Below are 17,619 nucleotides of genomic sequence, written 5' to 3'. Positions count from 1 at the left end.
GATGGCCAAAAAAATAATAATGAATATACAGAATATAAACTTGTGACTGACAGTCACATACACACACACACAAAGATCATCAGCTATAATATAATACGAAGTAGGCCTACATGAGCACAAAAGCGGCTAACGTTACTGATTAACTGTTTACTGTAGTGCAGAGAGATGGTAACTCGCTCTGTAAGCTCTACAATACCGGTCTCTTGTTGTCTCGTCGTAACCTGCCCACCTGACCTGGGGGGTATTCCATCAACGTCGCTAAAGGAAAATCCTGGCTTATTTTTGATAACTCTCGCGAGACCTATCAGAATATGCCTGGATATTTTTAAGAACTCTCGCGAGATTTATCAGACTAAACCTGGATTTTCCCTTTAGCGATGTTGATGGAATATCCCCCTGATGTCACTACGGTGGCCTGTACACAATAACAATAATACCACAGTTCACATTTAGACCAATCAGGAGCCCTTGTGTCACGTCGTCAACTGAATGTCATTAATCTGATTTTGGATCAGCGGTTAGAGAGAGATGGGCGTGGATTTAGGTGCACTTTTAGTCAACATCCATTATAGCGCTGATCTAGGATCAGATATATTTTAATCAGCTAAAATGTTCATTTTTTTTTTTTTGATTTTATTTTTTTGATTTTATTTTTATTTTATTTTTTTGTGGACTGAATCAATTCGTGGCGGAGGAAATTCATTCGTGGCGGCCCGCCACCAATAAATGCATGTAGAGGAAACACTGTGTCAAGTCAGCCTTGTCAGTCAGTCACTAGGTAACGTATGCTAGCCTTCTCACCATGGCTGGTGAAACACGTTAGACGGGATACTGTCATTGGCCTTCCTTGTTATTACCAGGCAGTGACAGTCTATGGCTGCAAAAGGCACGTCGCCCCTAAGCTTTAGCAAATATATTGTGGTTTACTTAATACTGTTCAGCACTTGAGGTTACATGCAATGCATGACTTGTGCTATAGGCTAAATACAATTATTAAAGCGGCAAGTAGCAAGTGTGCGCATCAAAGGCATTAGGCACGTAACATCCATGCTGTATAAACACATGACAACCGTCCGTTATTTCCCGAACTTTGCCCGAACCCCCTGCGAGGACCCGGGTACAACGGTACGCTCCCCGCGGCTGCTATCAGACTGGCCGCGGGAGTGAGTGTTGAGGGAGAGAGGAGACGGCAACCCTCGCTCGCCATAGACTGTATCCCTACTCGTCTCTCCTGAGCTCGGTTGTAACGTGAACCGTGGAATACAGGATATGTTAGATGCTTTACAGTAATTCCCCAAATGACCAGAAAAGGAAGTTAGATTTGTCGCTGGTCGCTTTTGACTAATTAAGTCGCCAAGGGGCTCTGGAAGTTGGCAACACTGGGAGTGCGTTCTTTAAACTTCCTTGGGTACGTTAATGAAAGGTGCTGATTGGCCGAAAAGGAATTGCTCTTTCTTAAGGACCCGGATAATGGCCAGAGATATGTGCCACTAGAATCTGAATTTGAATTACTGACTTAAAATGTCCTAAAAATACAAGAAAATCTAAGTTAAAGTGATTACAGTGTGTTTTATTGGCATAAAAATAAAAATAAAACGTTTTATTTTATTTATTTTTTAAATTCTCGCGATAATATCGTGGATCGCGATTGTTTTGCCCACGATAATCGTGACATGACATTTTCTAATCGTCCCACCCCTATCCACAAGTAGCCTATTGTGTTCAATAATTCACCATAGGGTGCCAGGTGTACAGTATGCTAATGGTGGTCATTGAATTGATATGAATTATACTGCCAGGTGCATAACTATAATCTTAGCCAAGTCATTGTATTAGCTCAGTATTTACACATTTCAGCAGCAGCTAAACAGTTGGTAATTAAAGGGCAGTCAAGCGTGCAAAGTCCACGCCCACACAGCCCTCTGTCTGACCAGGAAGTTGAGCCTAACTTGAAGTTTATTGTAATTTTTTCTTGGACACAAAATACAATTGGAACCATTTAATGTCTACTTTCCAGACCCTTTAATTACAAAGAAATGCAATGAATCAGTAATCCATAGATTATTGCATTTTTAGTCTAGATGGGCTTTAATTGAACTGGTTGGCTGTCAATTGACCCTGCACTGTTTGTGCCTCCACTGTTTCTAGATGCAGGTCCTCTTCAGCTCATGTAACCACCATGTATGAACCAGAGTCCACAGAGTCCCCCGGATCTGGCTGTGGTTCTCCAGCCCTGAAAATCACACAGTGGGGTCCAGCGATGGTGGCAGTGAAGCTGGAGGAAGAAGATGTAGAGGAGAATGGTGTGATGGTGAAAGAAGAAGTGGAGGAGAAGAGAGTGATGGTGAAAGAAGAAGTGGAGGAGAAGAGAGTGATGGTGAAAGAAGAAGATGGAGGTGCAGCTGTAATGCAGAAGGGTGTGATGGTGAAAGAAGAAGATGGAGGAGAAGAAATGAGGGAGGAGGGAGTGATGGTGAAACAAGAGGTCGAAGTAGAAGTGGAGATTGAAGACACGGATGGTAAGTCTTTGTTGTATACTGGTGAGGGTCATTGCACTGCTGTAAAATCAATGCTGCCAGTGGCAAGGCAAGTTTATTTGTATGGCACATTTCATACAACAGGGGCAATTCAAAGTGCTTTACATCCATTATTTAAAAATACAGCAAGAGGAGCATAGCAAGAAAATAAAAACGACTGAATAAAAGCAAATATAAGAGGTAAATAGATAAAACATTTAATAAGACAATAGTTCATAGATAAAAGACATTGATAGAAGTGTTTAATCATAACTTCTGCAAAACATGAAGGTTTTTAGCTTAGATTTAAATATGTTTAGGGTTTGTGCCTGTTTGATTTCTTGAGGGAGTTTGTTCCAGGAGCATACAGCAGCTGACCTTAGGGGCCTTAGGGAATATAGGGTGGGAGGAGATCTGATATGAATATAGGGAGGGAGGAGATCTGATATGAATATAGGGTGGGAGGAGATCTGATATGAATGGAATTAGTGTTGTTCCGATACCGATACTAGTATCGGCATGGCCACCGATACGCACAAAAATGCTGGTATCGGTATCGTTTTTTTTTTACTTAAGTTTTACAAAAACTTTGCGAGTTTTACAAAGGTTTTGAGCAGTGCCAGACTAAGTGTTAGCAATAATCTTACATCGAGGTGAGTATGCGGCTCAAAAAACATGTTTTTTTGTTTTGTTTTTTCAAACGCCGTGGTATCGGATCGGTACTCGGTATCGGCAAATTCTGCACGGTCAGGTATCGGTATCGGTATCGGGATCAAAAAATGGTATCGGAACAACACTAAATGGAATGGAATGGAATGGAATGGACTTTATTTGTCATTGCTACAGTACAGGTACCAAACAACGAAATTTAGGAGGGGTGGCTCCCCTGGTGTTAGGAAAGGGAAGAGAAAAAAAACATTTTAGAAAAAGCATAAAAGCATAAAATCACAAGAAGGTAAGGAGCTGGTTTACATCAATAAAGGCTATGTACACAATCCACTGTACTATACTGCACAGATAGTCAACTAGGGTTGTCATATTGCACAAAGAGTATTTTTTCACATTATTTTAAAGTGTCACAGTTTGCAGGCTTGAAAATGTACATGTTTGTGCCTCAGCACTAGCTGCCATACAATCCGTCCGGACTGTCCTGGGCCCAGAACTTAGGCCTTTTCTGTGTTCAGGGCCTTGACGGCCCTGTGGTAGAAGCAGTCCTTCAGTCTGTTTGTCTTAGCGGCCGGGGTCCTGTACCTCCTGTTCGAGGGCAGCTTGACAAAGTGTACGTGCCCAGGGTGGGTCGGGTCCCTGGAGATCTTGGAGGCCCTCCTGAGACAGCGTGTGTTGTACAGCTCCTCCAGAGAGGGGAGGGGGGCGCCGGTGATCTTCTGTGCTGTTCTCACGACTCTCTGTAGCGCGTTTCTCTCCGCTGTTGTGCAGCTGTGGAACCAGTTGGAGATGCCGAAGGTGAGGATGCTCTCCACTGCGCCGTGGTAGAAGGCCACCAGTATCTCCTGCTTGTTGTGTTCTTTCCTGAGGCATCTCAGGGTGTATAGCCGCTGTTGTGCCCTCTTGATGGTGCCTTTTGTGTTGTCCTTCCAGGCCAGGTCATCCCGCATGTTGTGTCCCAGGAATCGGAGGGTTGAGACTCTCTCCACGCTCTCTCCGTCGATGAGCAGGGGCTGGATCTCGGACTTTTTCCTCCTGAAGTCTACGATGAATTCCTGGGTCTTTGACTTGTTTAGCAGCAGGTTGTTAACCTTGCACAGCTTGCTCAGTTGCTCTACCTCATCCCTGTACGCCGCCTCGTCCCCCCCCGAATATAGGGAGGGAGGAGATCTGATATGAATATAGGGAGGGAGGAGATCTGATATGAATATAGGGTGGGAGGAGATCTGATATGAATACAGGGTGGGAGGTCATCTGATATGAATATAGGGTGGGAGGACATCTGATATGAATATAGGGTGGGAGGAGATCTGATATGAATATAGGGTGGGAGGACATCTGATATGAATATAGGGAGGGAGGAGATCTGATATGAATATAGGGAGGGAGGAGATCTGATATGAATATAGGGTGGGAGGACATCTGATATGTATTTTGGTCCAAGACCATTTTCTGTGAGACTGGTAGCCAGTGTAGGGATCTCAGGATTGGTGTAATGTGTTCAAACGTATTCATTTTTGTTAGGACCCTAGCAGTTGCGTTTTGGATGAGCTGCAGCTTACGAACAGCCCCTTTAGATAGGCCTGTTAGTAGACCATTACAATAATCAAGTCTACTCTAAACAAATGCATGGATGAGTTTTTTTTTTCAAGATCTTATTTGGACATGAAACCTCTCATTCTTGTTATGTTTTTCAGGTGATAGTAGGCTGATTTAGTTATCAAGTTCATGTGGCTGTTGAAGTTTAGAGTCTAGAATTACACTAAGATTTCTGACCTGTTTTTTAGTTTAGAGAGAGAATCAAGTTTTGCACTGACTTTCGATCTTTTGTCAGGTTTACCGAATACAATTATCTCTGTTTTGTCCTTGTTTAATGAAGAATGGACAGACTCTCACATGTTCATTCTTCCCACGGGCAGTTCAGTTCAAACCCTGTATTTCTGATATGTTTGGAGACCATGGCGATTATTAAAAGCGGCAATGTAAAGCGTTACGAGACTAAACCCATCTTTTGAGCAGAAACATACACACTCAAATCTGAACCGAGGACAGAGAAAATACACGATACAGAGCCCAATATGATCGATCCACCAGAATTCAAACACATTCATTCACTGCCCAACAACGTGCTAATGAATGTTCCCTTAAAGTTGCTTGCGTTTTGCGTCAACATAAAACACATTTACTGACGGTCAAGGAGTGCATGAGTAGTAGCTGAAACCTTCCTTGAGGGGAAACAAAAATAAGAGTTTTGTGAAAAGATCAAGCAGATACCGATGTACCTATTTTTTTATTTAACCTTTATTTATACAGGTAAAAAACACATTGAGCCCCAAGGGCTCATTTTCAAGTGTGACCTGTTCACAGGCATACAACAACAACATCCACCACAAACAAATACAATACAAAACCTGGCCTACATAGTATAAAACTAAACTAAAACTACATAGTCTAAAACTAAAACTAGTCTAAAACAGTCTAAGATAATCTAAACTTTCTGTCAATATAGTCTAAAACTAAACTAAAACTACATGGTCTAAAACTAAAACTAGTCTAAAACAGTCTAAGATAATCTAAAACTAAACTAAAACTACAAAACCTAAAACTAGACAGCTAAAGAGCTAGGGACAGGGAGGGGTCAGTAATGGGCAAAAGGGAGGGTCAACTTAATTGCAGTGTGGGCACTGCGACACCATACTGGGGCGCAGTATTCACTAGTTGAATAAACGAGGGCTAGGGCTGCCGTGCGCAAGGTCCTTGGGTCCTTGGGATTTGTAAATGAAAATATACCAGTGAAGGGTTCGGCGGATAGAGAGAGATGACCAGTTAACCAGAGAGTATAGCACACAGTGATGCATAAGGGGTTTACAGCCTTTATCTCTACACCTATGTACCTACAGATACCTACGTCAGCATCATCAGCCACAAGGGAAACCGAAATATTAACCCAGGACATGCTAGCAAAACAGAAGAGAAAGGGAAACTGAAGCTACACTTTATATTTCGGTTTTTAATTTATTTTTCAAAAATTAAGCACTTGATTTTAAGATGCACATTTTTCAAAAGCTCTGTTATGTATCTTTACATTTAAATGCAGCCCTTATTTTACATGAGAAAAGAACATGTATTAGTACTTATAATTTCTCCACTTCAAAGTGAAAATCTACAATATTGTTGAAATATTATTGAATTGTACTTTAATAAGTATATGTACTATATGTATATATGTTACGGTACATGTGGGAATACGGTACATGTGGGAAAACTAGGGTTAGGGTTAGGTGCTACGTCGACATGGTACATGCTAGCATGTCTAACCCTACCCTTAATCCTAACCCTAACCCTAACCGTAGCACCCTAGCACCTAACCCTAACCCTAGTTTTCCCACATGTACCGTATTCCCACATGTACCGTAACATATATAAACCCCTCAAAAAAAGTTCGGAAACATTATTTTGGTTGATTAATCCTCCCCTTTAATAATACCAATTGGTTATTTTATATCGTTGGAAAGCCTGATTAGTCACCTGTACAACGAGGTACAACTTGTAGGGATCATGCATTCATTGAAGGAACAACACAGCTAAACATGTGGGTAGCGGCCCAAAAATATTTGCCAAAATCCCCTATATTCTTCTGTTGGTATTCACTCTCGTTTTGAGTTGCTTGGTGGATTGGATGATTGCACTCTCCCACAGTAATAAGGAAAAAACAACACATATTGGCCATTTTTACACTTTATTCATTTTACACTGTCAGGGACCTCAGTAACGTGTGGAAGATCCATACGCAGTCACAACAGCTTGGCACCTCCTCCTCATGCTGGTCACCAGCCTGGTCACACACTGCTGTGGGACGGCATCCCATTCCTCAACCAGGATTTGCCGCAAGTCAGCCGACATGGTTGCGTTGGTCACTCTGGCACGTACAGCACACCCAAGCTGATCCCACAAGTGTTCGATTGGGTTGAGGTCTGGGGCCTCATTTATAAAGCGTTGCTTACCTACGCTTTGCGTACCGACGCACCTTTGCAAAGCAAGAACATTTCTGTCACCAACATTCGGATTTATAAAACGGTGCGCACGCCAGTGGAATTTGCAAGTTCCACGCCTGCTTCCAATCAACTCTGTTGCACACGTGAACGAGCGTCTTGTCCCACCCTTTTTAACGCCCATAGTTGCCTATAATAATAATAACTTTTTATTTCTATAGCACTTTTCCTGCAAACGTTTCATATAAATGGTCAGTCAAACGCCCGACAGAACGCAGAAAAAAAATACTTTTGATAATATAATAACATCCAAGTATTGGTATAATATGTATAATAATTACAGATCCAATTAAATATGATTCCTGATTAAACTACAACATTTGAGAGGTTGTTTTGCAAAAACAGATACCTCGCTTTGTAGTTATTATACTAAATCATTTCTCTTTTAGATTAGATTAGATTCAACCTTATTGTCATTGAGAAGTACTAAGACAAGGAAACGCAGATGCATTTCATGATCGTCGCCCCAGACCGAGGGCGATTGATGGTTATTTTGTCTTTCTGTCATTTTCAAATAATCGCACAACAGTTGTCTCCTTCTCAACAAGCTGCTTGCTGATGGTCTTGTAGCCCATTCCAGCCGTGTAGGTCTACAATATTGTGCCTGACGTCCTTATACAACTTTTTGGTCTTGCCCATGATGGAGAGGTTAGAATCTGATTGATTGATTCTGTGACTTGCGTACGTACATGCGTACGTAAATCCTCCCGCAAATTTGGGATTTATAAAAAAGGAACTTGGCGTGAAACTGTGCGCACCTCTAAGCACACTGGGACCCATGCGTACGCATAGTAACTGGAGAAATGAGCAACTGCGACTCCGCTGGCAGAAGGATGAAAGAGGAGAAACGCTTTGAAATGGATACCATTTCTACCGACATAAGAAATATTGCCTCACGTATTATGAAGGAGTGCACACAAAGGATACGTGCACACTGATCTTATTCGTCCTTGTCCTGTACGCATCACACTATATACATATATCTTTACTGTACATATCATATTGATATTCATGCAAATATATTTACTTTTTACATAAATATTCATTGCACGTAACGCGAGGTTGACCACCGTCCGCATTGACTTCACAGTAATGTACGTCTTCATAAGGGTAACGTTCCCGAGTCCAATGATTGCAATATCCATACAGTGAAGAACATGAACAGGCCCACTGTAGACAACTATCATCCCCAAGTAGGCCTACACCCCATCCCTATGTATACGGACTACGAAAACTTTAAGCGCACAGATTATTGAACTATCTATTATTACTAGTTGCATCACTAGTGTATCCTGTCTTAGCTGTAATATTGTCACCTTTATCTTGTATTATGCCTATTGCCTTATGTCTTGTGCTGCCATGTCAGGAACCGAAGCCTACGAATTTTACTCTCTTAATGTAACGTAACAATAAACTTGAAACATGCTTGGCTTTTCTACAATGCAGGTTAGATGATGAACTGCATTTCCTTGTGACAACCTTGGTACTTGTCAATGACAATAAGATTGAATCTAATCTAAAAGAAAAAACATGATTTAACATAATAAATACAAAGGGAGATATGTTGTACAGTTTAATCGGGAATCATATTTAATTGAATCTATAATTATTAAACAATACTTGAATGTTATGACATGTATTATCATAAATAATAAGGTGAACACGTTGTCGATACAGTCTGGAACATAGATATTATACGAGAGTTTCATGTGTTCGTTAAGCGGAACTACTGCGCAGAAATTGAGTGGGTGAATTCTTTTTCGCCTTCTGACAGGTATTTCACTGACCAATAATAGGCAAAGCATGGGTGTTAAAAAGGGTGGGGCGAGACGCTTGTTCCCGTGCGCAACATTTCATTAGGGTTGATTGGGATAAAGGGAAGCAGGTGTGGGAAGAGTGGCCCGCAAATTCCACTTGCGTGCGTGCGCGTGCGGTACGCCTTTTATAAATCAGAATCCAAATGTTCTTGCTTTGCGTACGACGAAACTCTCTTCTCTCGTCTATATAATATCTATGTTCCAGACTGCTTCAACAACGGAGTCAGTTTAAACGTGATTCGTCCTACTGTTCACCTTACTATTCATGATAATACATGTCATAACATCCAAGTATTGTTTAATAATTACAGATTAAGTAAGACAAGTAAGACAAGATACACTGGTGGTGCGATTAGTAATAATAGATAGCTCAGTAATAAAGTGTCTGTGCGCTTAAAATGTTCGTAGTCCGTATAGATGGGGTGTGCTTGGGGATGATAGTCAATTGTCTAGTGGGCTTGTTCATGTTCTTCAATGTATGAATATTGCGATCATTGGACTTATCGGGACGTTACCCACTGAGCACTCGGGAACAGTGAATCAGGAACGGTGCTCAACTTGTCCAGCCTTGCGCTATGTGCAATGAATATTAATATAAAAAGTTAATATATTTGCATGAATATCTATATACGAACAAATATATATTTAGGTTACATTGTGATGGGTACAGGACGAGGGAGAATAAGATATGTGCAGTGTGCACGTACTGTATTCTTTGTGTGCACTCACATAATATGGGAGGTAATATTTCGATTTATGTTGGTGGAAATTGTATCCATTTCAAAGCGTTTTTCCTGTTTCATGCCTCTCCTCCTGCCAGCGGAGTCGCAGTTGACATTTCTCGAGTTTCTATGCGTACGCATGGATCACAGTGTGCGTAGCCTAGAGGTGCGCGCAGTTTTTATGAATCCCCAAATTGCGGGGAAATTTGCTTACGCACCCTAGTGTGTGCTTTATAAATGAGGCCCCTGGACTCACGGCAGGCCATTCCGCCCTCTCCACTCCCAAATTCTGGAGGTGCTCTGTGATGATCCTGGCTCTGTGGGGGCGAGCGTTGTCATCCTGGAGGATGGAGTTAGGTCCCAGAATCTGGAGATATGGGATCGCCAATGGCCCCAGAATATCATTCCTGTCAATTAGGTGCCATTCAGGTGCCAGTCACACACCTGTGACTGACATACACCTGCCAGCCAGGGTTTCCGTTAGAAAAAATTGGCGCCGGTCATCGTGTCCGGGAAGATTTCGATTTACCGGACAAACGTGAGATATTCCGGTCATCATATTAAAATATAATATAGCTGTTTGTCGCTGTGATTACTGTTGTGTAGCGGCCTATATATGCCATTTAATGTCTATTTCTCATCCGATACGATTAGATGCGAGCTATATAATATATAATAATATAACATGATTCGCATGCGCGCTATGCCATTATGTCCAGCGCTGAACGGGCGCCTCACGGGGAACTGAACAGACAGCATCGATCAATGAACGGACTCCACATTACGTTAACTGAAGTTTGTTAAATTGTTTGGGGTTAATGTGAGTTTTCTATTTTCTCTTTCCAGTTTTACCCTTTTTTTATCAATAAAACAACGTCATTTCTATAACCAGGTCTCGCTGGTTGGGAAGGCATTTCGTTTAGCTGCCTGTCAAATCATACTTAATCGGACTCGGGAGTATGACAATGAGGAGAACATAACTGTTTATTGAGAAACAATTGATAGGCAGGCTGGGATACGTATATAAAGAAATACCACAATGTCTAGATGTATAACATTTTATTGAACAGTGCACGCATGTAGGCTTCTGGCGTGACACGGCTAGCCTAATTTCCGTTCATATGCCTTTTAGCAGATAAAATAAAATAGAATAAAACTCTTTGAAAATAAATAGGCTTTAAATTAACTTGCAATGCGTATAGGCTAATTTCCGTTCGATGTTACAGCCTAGGCCTATGCCTTTTCTCAGATAGATAGGGGATAGCCCTGTAAGCTCATACGGGTCTGTATGTCGTCCTGAAGACCGGCTGTTAGATCATATCGCTGAAGTTTGTCTCCATCTTAGTGTAAATGTTGTCCGTTTCGTTTGTTATCCTTGTTATTGTGCGATAAAGTTAAGGCGCTCCGCTTTGGGACACCATTTTCAGCTGAGCACCAAACACACACACACACTCATACACACACAACACTGCCCGAGAGAGAAGGACCCGCCCCCTTTAGTTAGCCTATATAGGCTAACTAAAGGGGGCGGGTCCTTCTCTCTCGGGCAGTGTTGTGTGTGTATGAGTGTGTGTGTGTGTGTTTGGTGCTCAGCTGAAAATGGTGGCCCGAAGTGCTTAGAGGGAATTATTTTCACCGGACATTATGTCCGACGAGTTTTCAATTTGTCGGACTTCAACAAATTTTACCGGACAAAGACCGGTAATTACCGGTTAACGGAAACCCTGCTGCCAGCACTTGAAGCTCAAAACGAGAGTGAATACCAACAGAAGAATATTGCAGGGGATTTTGGCAAGAAATGTTGGCCCGCTACCCACACGTTTAGCTGTGTTACTCATTACACGAATGCATGATCCTTACAAGTTGTACCTCATTGTAAAGGTCACTAATAAGGCTTTCCAACGATATAAAATACAATACCCATTGGTATTATTAAAGGGGAGGAAGAATCAGTTATAACATTGTCATAATAATAATAGTAATAACTTTTATTTGTATAGCGCTTTTCCTGCAAACGTTGCAGCTCATCATCAATATCACTCCCTTCAGAACTAACTTCAGAAACTTCTCCGCTGTTGCCAAGATATTGTGAATTTTTTAAATAATCTGCACGTGTGTAGATACTCCCACGTGTATATGTTGATGCATTCCATTGGCCAAGAGACCAGAAGAATGTGGAAAAAATACAAATACTACAAAATGACGTATCCGCTTTCCCGGCTTGAAAGGTAGAACAACGCAACAGCGCCCCCGGTTTAAATGGGTTAACCATTGTGTTACTCCCCCAATCCACTTGGTCATACAATTTGACCTTTTGACCCTTGTATTATGTTGGGACAAACTCACACGTATATGACAGACAGGCATGTTTATATTATTTTATTTTATTACACCTTTTCTTTAACAATATATTTGAGAAACCAGAGAGACACCATCATGTTTTGCTATCTATTTAAAATAATATTCTTCTTTTTGACAACTTTGCTCAATGTTTTGCACAAAATGTGTTTGTAACCCTGTATATGTTCATATTCTTACAGATGAGCAGAGCTCCAACCCAGGTTCAGACAGCGAGCCCAGCTCCACCACATCAGGAAACCATAAACAACACAGACACTCAGGAGAGAAACCATACCAGTGCACACAGTGTGGCAAGAGTTTCAATCAAGCAGGACACCTAAAGACACACCAGAGAATACACACAGGAGAGAAACCATACCAGTGCTCTGAGTGTGGGAAGAGTTTCAGTCAAGCAGGAAACCTAAAGAAACACCAGAGAATACACACAGGAGAGAAACCATACCAGTGCTCTGAGTGTGGCAAGAGTTTCAGTTATGCAGGAAACCTAAAGAAACACCAGAGAATACACACAGGAGAGAAACCATACCAGTGCACACAGTGTGGCAAGAGTTTCAATCGATCACGAGACCTAATTCTCCACCAGAGAATACACACAGGAGAGAAACCATACCAGTGCTCCCAGTGTGGCAAGAGTTTCAAATGTGCAGGAGACCTAAAGATACACCAGAGAATACACACAGGAGAGAAACCATACCAGTGCTCCCAGTGTGGGAAGAGTTTCACTCGGGCAGGAACCCTAAGGAGACATCAGAGAATACACTCAGGAGAGAAACAATACCAGTGCACACAGTGTGGCAAAACTTTCAATCAGGAACAAAACCTAAAGAGCCACCTGAGAATTCACACAGGAGAGACCATACCACTGCTCCGAGTGTGGCAAGTGTTTCAGTCGAGCAGGAGACCTAAAGACACACCAGAGAATTCACTCAGGAGAGAAACAATACCAGTAATCTGAGTGTGGGAAGAGTTTCAGTCATACAGGAAGCCTAAAAGCACACCAGAGAATACACACAGGACAGAAACCATACCAGTGCAAGAAGCATCAGAGAGGAAGAATCTGCAGGAGTGTGTGATGTTCACCACACCAGATAAGTGGTTGTTTAAGATCACTCCACGGTTCTTGCCACCAGAGGGAGGCATCGAGCAGTCTACCCTGCCACAGGTCATTATAACACCACCAGAGGGCAATGATGAGCAGAGCCCACCTCCGTCCGAGGAGGATCCAATGCCAGCATTGGGTCTGGACTTGAACTATGACATCGAGCTGTTCCACATGATTAACCTGGGTTTACCACCAATGACTCTGCAACGATGAATGTTTCTGCCATGATCTGCCAGACTGATTTGCTATGAAATGTGGACCTGCTTGCATGGGAATAGAATCAGGAAGTGAAACGTTGAACACATATGTGACGCGATCTGGTGGAATGATCAAGGAGGGGGCAAAGTCATTTTTCTGTTTTTTACATATGCTTAAACTACAGATTGTAAGCTTTCAAATGATGTGTCATACATAGACATCGGGAAAAAATGTAAGACAACATGAGTATTTGAAACTTGTTAACCCTGAAAATTAAATCCTGAGGAAACGGCCTTCAAAGATTTCGTACTTTTTCACACCTTCACACAGGCAGGTAATGGGCGGTAACAATAGCTGGTCAACCCCACCCCCAACCACTCCCCCTCTAGATTGACAGCTATCAGCTGATACTGGTCACTGGGTCAGACAGCTATAGTTATGCAGCTATAACATTATTACCTAGCAAGGTATTACCTAAGCTAATTACCCAGCTTATTATTATTTATGGTTGTAACTGTTATTGTTAGTCTTTTAATGATACAAAAAAGTCTTCAATCAGAATCAGAATTTATTTTACAGTACACAAGAATAAAAATATTTCGCTTTGGTTCTTCAACAAGGTACATAGTCACAATAATAAGTAATAAAGTGATAAGTATAAGTGATGGTAGTCGCACTACAGCAGAACAATGGTGCGACAAGCTGTGCAAAGTACAATCAGTGTGCAAACATTAGTGTTAGTCACTGGGTCAGATAGACTTTTCAAAGAGAACTTTACAGTACTTAGCTAGATATTGCTAACATTATCACCTAGCAATGTTATTACTGTAGCTAATTAGCCAGCTTATTATTATGGAGGCATTAAGAGTAATTTGCTGATGTCTTGTGCTGGAAATAGTGTAGTGCTCAGTAGTCAATGTCCAGCCTTATAGTTCAGTTTCAAGTTTCAAGTATAGTTGGAACTGAGAACATACAACAGACTATACACAGGTAAGCATGCAAGGTCTGTGAATTGACTATCAATAGATAATAAATCATGACACAGTTCAAAATGCTGTATCTATGCCCAACTGTTCTTGTTATTCAACAAAATATTGCCAGAGTGTGTGGTGTACTTCAATGAGCACTCGGCTCTGAGTTGTTGAGCTGCTGTGTCTGGTGGGGTGGGGGGCATCAAAGCTGCAACAAAAGGAAGATAGTACATTAAAATATTGCCTACAGTTACTGGCACTCCATGTTCATAAAATACTACCATACCATGTTCATAAAATAGCTTGCCTAATATATTACATTGATAATTACCTAGTGCTCAGAGTAGTGTTAGCGGCTAGCGGCTAGCTCGTTTATAACAAACAAAGGAACACATGTTTTTAAACTTTTAACATTTCTGTAATCTATTACACTTGACATGTTACAGTATTCCAGTATTACACACTGAACATGAGTCTTACACACAACTTTTACAACGTAGACATACTAACCGTACTTACAACTTAGACAGACATTTCCGAGCTACAATGCTAGAATGCTAACAACAATGGAACCAGCCAGGAACAATGTGCTTTCAGTTAGTTGCTAGTGGGTAATAATAAAGAAATGTCTAAATACACGAACACACTGGTTTCAACTAGTAACTAACAACTAACTTAACTAACAAAGGCATGTACATACATAGAAGATCTTACCTTAGAGTCTGGTCGAACACATTCTGGTGTAAACAAATAGCGCGCTGCTTCCTGAATCCTCCCCCGTCGCCAGTCGATCGACCAATGAGAAACAACCTGGAACCAGTTCCTCCCCTCCCACAAGGGAAGATTTCCCAGCAGGATTCAGGCGAAAAATAAGCTTATTTTGTTGACTAAGTACACGTATTTAACTATCGTAAAACTGCTCGAAAAAATACCGAGTGGGTAGTTCAAAACCTTAACTTGTGTCTGGTGACAAAAAAACGAAATCAGATTTTTTTTGGTCAAAAAAACATTGAACGCAAATTTGAAGCCTTTGCACTTTGCGCCCACATCGCAGTTCGATGATGTTGTGCCACATATGCTCTGAGAGAAATCAACATATCCAAGATACCCACTAGAATGGGGTTGATTGTGTTGCAAGATGTATAAGAAATGTGAGATAGGACCAATGGGATGTAGCTGAGACTTGACATAGGATGTGTGCGCTATCTTGTTGTTGATTAAAACAATGTCTTATGTTGAACAGAGCTTGAGGACAAACTTTTACTAAAATAAGCTCACTAGGCGTAAGAGCAAGTAACTTTCCCCTTCTTGACCAGATGGTCTTCGGAAGAGAGAAAAAAATATTGATTTAGAAGGGTGAATTCAATCCTATATCAGGGTGGATTGAAGAATCACCGGAGAGGGTTTAAGGGTTAGGGTAAGGGGGTTTAAGGGTTAGGGTTAGGGGGTTTAAGGTAGCCATGACCCTCTTAGAGGGTTTAAGGTAGCCATGGTAACCCTCTGAGAGGGTTTAAGGTAGCCGTGACCCTCTGAGTGGGTTGGTCAAGGCCGGGTTATGGTTTAGAGCAGTGTTTTTCAACCCTCTTATAATAGGTGAACTGGATATCAGGGATTAACAGGTTACTAGATTAAGGTATTACAAGGACTCAATATCCTTGCATGAACTCTCTCTAGCAGCGGGAAGACTCTGCAACCATTGATGTCATGCGGCATGACCGTAGGCAATCGATTGGAAGCTGAGTTAGAGAGGTTGTGTTGAGTCTTGACCTTTCGCTGCTCCACTACCTGGCCTTGCCCCTAGGTGGCGCTAGTGAGGGTCTTGATGACAGGCATGCTTAAGGCGAGGGTAAAATTATTACTAGGTTCAAAGGTTAATAAGCTATAGTAAGCAATAGGTTTGTTCAGTCAGAAGGTTATGTGGCAAGATTTAGAGACAGGCACATCATTTATTAGGAATTCCCTATGTAACAAAGGTCCCTTGTACCCTTCTTGTCAACTGTAAAACATTAGATTCAATGCACGTTATAGTTACTACTAAATGGTTAGCCTAGCCTAACAAAATATCAGAGCTGTCATTAACTACAGGGACCTATGTGCCTATGATTTCTGGGTTTTGTATCTCTGGGGGGGGGGGGGGGGGGGGGGGCTGATGAAAAGGTTCCTGTGAAGATCCTGAGGAACATTGGGGGCATCTGAATCATTTGTGTTAGTCAGTGTTAGTCAGTGTTTCTATCTTGCCGGGGACAGACAGACACAAACAGGAGTGTTTTGGATCAGGGATTTGGGTTGTCGGTTACCTTACATAGACTGGAGCTGATGTCCGATCTGGTGCAGGGTGAGGTTATAGTTGGTGTAAGTAAGTAAAATGTATTTATACAGCACCTTTCCCAGACCAAGGGTCACAAAGTGCTTTACATAACAAAGAAGAAACACAATAAAGCATAATAAAAGAGCGAAAGTCATAGCAGGTTAAAACAGGCAAACAAGTGAAAATAAGAACAAGTAACAGACAACAGGTGTACAACAGCATCAACAGGACACAGAGAGACAGGCCTTACAGCATGATTTGTTCATAGGAGCTTAATTTTAACAACGGTTTTCGAGAAAGGTGTCAAATTCAATCATAGCTTTTGGAAACAGTCTGAAAACGCATTTGCGTGTAATGGAAACCGTTGGACGCAGTATTAAAAACATCGCTTGGATTATTTCCCAGTGTGTCTCAATTTCACCGATATTTACACATTCAAATTGGGCCTGAAATCTCTCTCTATGAGGTAAGAGATATTTGTAAGGTCGGAAGACGCTTATTGATTTACAACCACACCAGTTCTCAATTACACATCCAATAAACTATTTTAAACATCCAATAAAGCAGTGAAAATTGGTATCATATCAGCGATTATTGTGAGTTGTCATTCTCCTGTCTGTGGTGTGCTTCATTAACATGTCAGCTCTTGAAAAACATGTAATCCTGTGTAAATCAAATGGCAAGAATAAATCATACAAGAAACATTTAATACATTTAATACATTTAATAATATGTAATACATTTAATACATTTAATAATATGTAATACATTTAATACATCACTACCTCACTGCTGTTGCTGTTCAGCAGTTGTACAGGTATAATGTATTATTTGTATCGTGTGGTGCAATCATTTTCTTGTTAGCAACGTACACTCATAAATAAGGCTAATCTGAAACATAACATA

The sequence above is a fragment of the Nansenia antarctica genome, assembly GCF_963989245.1.
Source record: "Nansenia antarctica genome assembly, chromosome: 13".
NCBI lineage: Eukaryota > Metazoa > Chordata > Actinopteri > Argentiniformes > Microstomatidae > Nansenia > Nansenia antarctica.
The sequence above is the reverse complement of the archived record's forward strand: the minus strand, read 5'-3'. Positions refer to the sequence as shown.